Below are 7,313 nucleotides of genomic sequence, written 5' to 3'. Positions count from 1 at the left end.
GTCAAGGCCGACAAGATAGCAGGTGAACCGCGGTGGCCTCCTTCGGCAGTCTTCACCTCATCAGCTCCTCCCACACACACGCACACACTGCACCCCTGTGCAAAAAAAAAAAAAAAAACAGGTCTATTGTACTGTTGAGTTGTTGTTGGTAGTGCTGGGATTATAGTCATCTGTTAATGTATCTGGCATTTGCCTATTGGCACATGATGAGTTTCCAAAAGGGCTAACTAATAAATATAAATCTGTCTATTAATAAAACAGAGTGTGAACTGCTGTGCTGTTTGAACTGAAGGCACGAGGAAGTGATGGATGGGAAGTTAAAAAGGAAAACACAGCGGCAGTGATTAATCATTCATTTGAGACAGACCTTTACTAATATCTACAGTTTGATGGAGTAGCAAAGTCAACGGAGCATGTAATTCAGGTTAACTAACCCGTTTAATCGTCTAAATTAAGTACAGCAGGTAGAAAATACTACCAGTTCTCTCCCAGATCAAGCTGTAACTCCACGTTGTGTTCCATAGCGTGTGTTTCTCATCAGGGCTTCAGGCAACAGCAGAGGTTTAGCATTAACAAAAAGGGGATGAACTCGCACATCTGCTGCATATCATGCATTTGTTTATAGAGCGTGATGTCAGTGGGGGACACAGGGTGGCCCAGCTTGTGTCCGGGGGAGTGCGAGGTACAACCGGAGGCTAGGTCCTCATCTACTGCATGGATACGAGGAAGGAGGGAGGATGGGAGGGGGAAATGGACTGCAAAGAAGGAACTCATAAATCAGAGTGAAGGTCAGCGCCGAAGCCCCGAGACAGCCCCACCCCTGTTATGGGAGGGCAGTCAGGCACAGGCGGGTCAGCTAAGGCCAGCGGCAGCTAAATACACTGGCAGGCCCGGGCCGGTTGGCAGGACAACAAACTGCACATCAGTACCTCATCTCACCTCAGAGGCCCGTTCATCTGGGTCAGCAGAACAGAGCCAAAGCAATGGGGCTGTGAGCTGGGTCGCCTACAACTCTGACAAACACCTGGCGTCAGATTCGATTTGAACAAATACCCCCACAATTCTAACTAAGCACGTGTAAAAATAAACATATGGATAAGCATTCAAACAGCCCAGCAGGAGAGTCCTTACGCAACAAGCTCAGCTACGTGACGACCCAGCTGTGTACCTTAACGTAGTGTGAGGAGTGCAAAGGAGAGCCGTGTTTAGTGGAAACAAAAAGAGAAACGGAGACAAAGAGCACTCGCGTCGGTCCGTTAACAGTATAGGATTGAGACAGATCAGAGATTAGCTGTCACTGAGTCAGCTGTGTGCCAAGGACCTTTGGTCTATGAATCAGCTTACAGCATGCTCAGTGAGGAAATAATCGCACTCGACTGAACTGGGAAAAGGGAAAAACAAACTAATCCTGGAACTAATGAAAATACCCGCGTATTTACCCAGGTATCTTAACGCTGCGCTCGCCCAGAAATCTTGGATATGAGGGTTAAAATATGATACGTTTTGTAATTTCTATGCTAAAAATCACATGACATTATGCCTTTCCACTTTGGTAGTGGAATGATGCTATTTCAAGCAAAGGTCTGGACATGGACAGAATACAAGTATCTGGAGAACATATGTATGAGAACACATATCCTGCAAGAACGCAAGGTTGTGGAAAACGCATACCCTTCGTGTGCTGAGGTTAACCACCACCTGATGAGCACGTAGCAGGCTTTGATGAAAAATGTTTGTACCAGGAGCGAAACAGAGCAAAGTCTTCAGAACACTATTTGAGGGCTGGAGAAACAAAAGGAGATTCTGCGAACGCTTCAGCCTTAAGATGTTGTGAATTTTAATACAAGATAAGAGAAAAACACTGAAGCTACTCCCTAAACATTTTGACCGTGAACGCCTTTTTGTTTCCCCTTCAGAACTTTAGTAAACATGACAACACCAGAGAAAGAGTGTTGAGGCGTTGGCTTACGGAGCAGGGAGTGTACTACCGTCATACGTTTACTCAAATGAGTCAAGTGCATTTCCTTACTCATAAAACAATTGCAAAGCAGATTTTTTTTGAGCATTATAAATCCAGCATTGTTTATTAATTTACAGTCCTCCATGCCTATGCTGACCCATAGCACTGTTACCACACCCTGATCAGTGGAATAGTGCGAGGCCATTGGTAAGACTGTGTGTCCCCTCATCAGCATGTACGTACGTACGTGTGTGTGTGTGTATATACGAGATAGACAAAACGGGAACCTACTCATCAAGAGCAGCTCTGTAGCGTTACTAGAGGGCAAAACCTCCTCAGGGAACCTCTGAGCCACCAGTGTGCTTATTCACAAGTGCTGGTCGGATGGTCCAATAGCTTCGGAAACCCCTCCCCTGTCACTGGTGTTTGATTTTGGGTGGGGGTGGGTCCAACAATTTCTGTAACTTTCCAACAATCCGACAATCGCACTCACTTCACGCTTCGATCGGCCAGCTGTGCTGTGGTTTGAACATTTCTCTCAGTTCTCTTTTGTCATTTTCACAATTGGAACCTCACCGGCATAAATAAGATCTTCCATGTGTTTCATGTCACCACTTCCTCCTACATTCACATCTCTGGTGTACACACACACACTTTTTTTAAAAAACGAATACAAACGTGCTGGTTGCAAGACAGCTAAATTAGCTGAGCTTACACTCGAAAACACATTACATTTCATACTCAAACCAGAACACTGCAACTCCCCTTTTCCCTCATGTGGCAAGTCTTTGGTTTCAGAGAGTTTGGTGGGGGAGGGGGGAGGGTGGTTTCGCACATGTGACATTACCGGAAAAGATCCCACCCTGCTAGGAGCGACAATATGTCAAGCCGACACAAACAAACACACCATCCGTAGCCCGTCTTTAGGCCACCAGGAGAGGTACGACAATGACTAATTCACAATAGCTTTGAACGGCCTTTCAGGGAAGTTTCACGAAGACATGCAATGACTAAAAATTTACTCGTGTCAATAGCAGCCTGAGAGTCCGTTTATCTAAAGAAACCTGTTGTGCTACCACTGTAGCTTTTCCCAAATGCCTGATCTGAATATTAGCATCCGTGTTGTACAACTTAATGTTATGCGTTCCTAAATTCCCTCTTGTCCTTTCATCGGCTCAACAGCATCGGCCTCAGAGGGGAGGAAAACTGTTTCTCTGACCCGTCGCCACCTTCCACCTTTTAGTTTCCACCTCTTCCTTCATTCTCATCTCTGCCGGCAGGATCGGGAGCCAGCGCCTATTGATCGTACTTTCTCTCCCACTCTATCTATTGCTGAACATTTGCTTCCTGTCGTTCACGTCATTGTTTCGTTTTTCTGGCCTGACAACACTTACAACTTGTGACAGTTGAAATCTCCCAGCGCAAAGAATGGCCTTCATCAAAATTGGCAGAAGTACAGACATGTGAGAACAGATATACAACACACGCAGACGCACACGCGCGCACACGCACACGCACCAACCTGAGGCTATAATACAGTTGGCCTTACAACCTATTCCAGTTACCATCAACTTCTAACAAATACAGTATGTTTCTTAGGTAAGAATAACGGCTTTTCACAACAAAGGCGTGTCTGTGCTTGAGCTGGTTGTTCCAGTGTTTCCACCAAGGAACCCTAATGAGAGCTCTGGGGTAGGACTCGACGAGAACTTAAAACAAACACAAGTACTTCTGTATGAGAACAGTGCATAAGAGAACTCAAATTGGAAATAAATTATTTAAAAAAAAAACTGACACAACAGAACAAAAAGAAGGTGCTGACGGCCTAAAGATAAGAAGGGTATCTATTTTGTCTAGCTGGATGACAAAACACACTCACCGGGTCACTATGTTTGGTTTCAGCAACATGTGTTTGACATGATATGAGAGTTTGGGGTCAACCACAGTAGACCCTGATCAGATGATGGTGAATTGAAAAGAATATTTTGAGTTTTGGACTGTTGGTCAAACAAAACGAGCAGTTTGAAGACATCACTGTGGCCGTGGAGATTTCTTTTTAAATTATTTAATGGACACAATTAATTAAGAAAATAAGTACACAATTCTCTGTGTCTTTAAAGGGTAACATTTTTAAGCTGGTGCAAATGTGGGCCAGGTCATGAAAAGAGTCCAACACCAGTCCAGTGCCGACTTCTGAGTCTGTGCAGAAGCTCGAAAAAACTAAATTGATATCCAGTCCTGTACGTGGTTTAGCTGAAACTTCCCAAATGTGACAGCTCATGTTGCATTTAACTAGAGATGCACCGATCGAAGCCGGACGGTTCTCAGCTGATGGCTAGTCAGTTTAATATTTACATTTTTTTTTTACATTTGCACACGCATGATAGTTTTACAGCCTCGGTGATACTCCCAAATGGACGCACATGGAGAGTAGCTCTGTTCATACCGTCTCTGCTTGGAGGCCGTATTCCACACACGTCGAAGGATTGTGTAGAAGTTCTTTAGTGCAAGTGAAGAACACATAAAACTCACTTTGTCACAACTGCAAGTCCAAAAAAAAAAAAAAAAAAAAGCCGCGGAGGAGCAACCTTAAAGACATGAGGGACAACTGACGGAGCTAAACGCGAACGTTAACAGAGGTTGCATTGACTTGGATTATGATGCATTCAAGCTGAACACAGTAAACTGTTTATATTGAGCCAAGGTTAATTATAATGCCATCATGATTTGTTCATATGTAATCTTGTAAAATGTAGTTTTGCTGAGAAACATGAATAAATACAGTTGTTTGACTCCTACTGTCCATCTGTACTAATTATTTAGATAGATAGATAGATAGATCTATATGTGCATGTGATGCTTTCACACAAACTTGAATAAATATTTGAACAGAGAAGATATGACATTGCACAACCTGCGATATCAGTCACAGAAAAGCCAAACAAAGAAGATATTATTATATTAATACTATGTTTGCCATCTGCCTGCCTGGTGCCCTGGAGGTATTTTCCTTTTCTTTAGTTGCTATGCAGATTTTGAAAGAGAAGTATCCCATTACCGTTTTTGCTTGAACAACACAACACACACTCACCCGTCTCCCTTTACACCTATAGTGTACAAACAGCCCACAGGTAGACAATGCAAGGCCAATATTTACACAACTGGGCAAGCCTGGTTCAGGTGATTTATGGTTAAATATTGACTATGCATGTTCAGGCTTGCACAGTAGTTCAGTCCTATTATTAGAATAAAAATAATTAACTTTCGCCAAGCTTTATACCGTATGGTGCTGTAGCTCCTGCTATTTCTAATACACTATTTTCGAGACTAGACTCTAATTTGTAAAATCTGTGGCTGAAATCACTCATTCAACTACTTCGGTGATGCGCTGTAAACTTCTCGGATGCTCAGCGACCAGCAGGACATGCACAGCAGATCTTTGAACTATCTGGGAAGGAGAGCCTAAATGAAACAGTGTTTGGCTTCAGTGTACACAGAGGAGATGAATAACATGCTTGGAATGTGCAGCCTTTTAGAGATTAAAGGGTCAACTCTCCCAAAAATCACACACACACACACACACACACAAAAACAACACATCACCACTTACTCACCATGCAGATAGTTGCAGGTGTTTTTGTGCCATGGTTTTGACCAAAAAATTAAAAAAAACACATCGAGGAATGAAAGAAAAGTATTTATAACAAACATGTCTTTCCACTTACAAGTACTTCGATATTATTAGTAACTTACTAATAAAAGAAAACCTGTGTTTATGTGTAAGTGCTCTGCTTGATACTAGTTAGTTTACTGCAGGCAATAAATATAATTGAAACCATCACATCACATGATTGTATCAACTGTACGATTATGATGTTGTGTATACAAGCAAACTGTAGATTGAAGAAATCAACGCAGCCTTGGATTCACAGGCATGAATTTCACGTTTTTAAACTACGTCTACACTTAAAGTTTAGCTTCTAGTCTTAGTTGTTCACAGTCAAGAAATATTGTGTGTACTCGGCGGCTCCCTGGAGCTATGGATTAGTCTTCAGCTCAGGAAACAATGACCGTCAGCAATTATTCAAATATCTGGCATGTTGCCATGAATACAACAGCTCCTGGAGGAGCTTCCTGAGACAGCACATACATAAACCGGTACCAAATATTAAAAAGTCACTCAATTTCCAAGAAATTTCAGATCAGACTTTTATGAAGTTATTAATAAGGGAGGTCTCAACAGTCACACAAGCTATTCAGGGAAAAAGAAACAAAAGTATGAAAATGAGAAATTTAACACCGAGGTCTGATGACTGCCTCGACTTAGTGCAGTCATTGTGAAGAAGGGCCGCAGGCGACAATATCGGATATTTATTTGTGTCAGAGAATAATCAATCTGTTCGCCATAACAGCTGACACCAGAAGCTGAAAACATGTATTACATAACACCCTCCCACTACTGCCTCGCAATATTGCACTTCTAATTTTGTCAGAAAACTAGACTTCAGTTGCAGCGGGAGGCTGAAAATGTTTCCAGTGTGGACACATTCAAGTGTCGCTGAAACGGGATCATAACTCCCTGATGGACCGGGTTCAGTTTCATTGCATTGCCTGTATTGTTTGTACACAAATTAAACTACATTTCGAATGTGTGGTATCATTTTTCTTACCGTTTACTGTAACATATAAATTCAATGTAATATTATTTTTATCAACATTTGCTATTTCGATTCCTTTGCAATTGCAGCGACCCTGCTATCACAGGACAATAGGATGGCGTATCCGTTGGTTGAATAACAGAGCGAGCTGTTAGCCGAGCGTTAGGACGAGACAGGCCATGAAGCATAGACGGACTGCTCTTTGGAGAAGTCCTGGGGGAGCTGAGCTCAACGGGTACAACAAGCAGTGTACCGGTGACATCTGCTAATGAGGACTACCTGGAGCTTTATGAGTCACTGATTAGGATGCGAGGCCCTCATACGCCCAGAGGACCAACACTAGACTCCATGTGGTGCAGACACATCACAAAAGATATCTAGAATAACACTGAAGGGACTTACGGTGCACCGGGAGTAATTAGACTGCAGCACAGCATTTAGCCCATCTTTTCAGATATCAACTTAAAGGTCTGTCAACCAGACTGACGGCTGAAGACTTTGCATGTTTGAGCAGAAAGATGCAATTGTCTAACCGTATTTTCGTACGGCTGAAACACAAATAATTTGGCTCCTTTATTAAACCGTTTAAAAAAAATCCTTTAAGCCCAGCAACAAGGTGCTGAAATCAGAGCAGATTGAGGGATTGCCTCCACGTGGTGGCAGCTGAGCAGGCGGCTAGAAGCCAATAGTGCTAA

Source organism: Anarrhichthys ocellatus, unplaced genomic scaffold (assembly GCF_004355925.1).
Source record: "Anarrhichthys ocellatus isolate YVR2014 unplaced genomic scaffold, GSC_Weel_1.0 scaffold3, whole genome shotgun sequence".
Taxonomy (NCBI): domain Eukaryota; kingdom Metazoa; phylum Chordata; class Actinopteri; order Perciformes; family Anarhichadidae; genus Anarrhichthys; species Anarrhichthys ocellatus.
Note: the sequence above shows the minus strand (reverse complement) of the source record.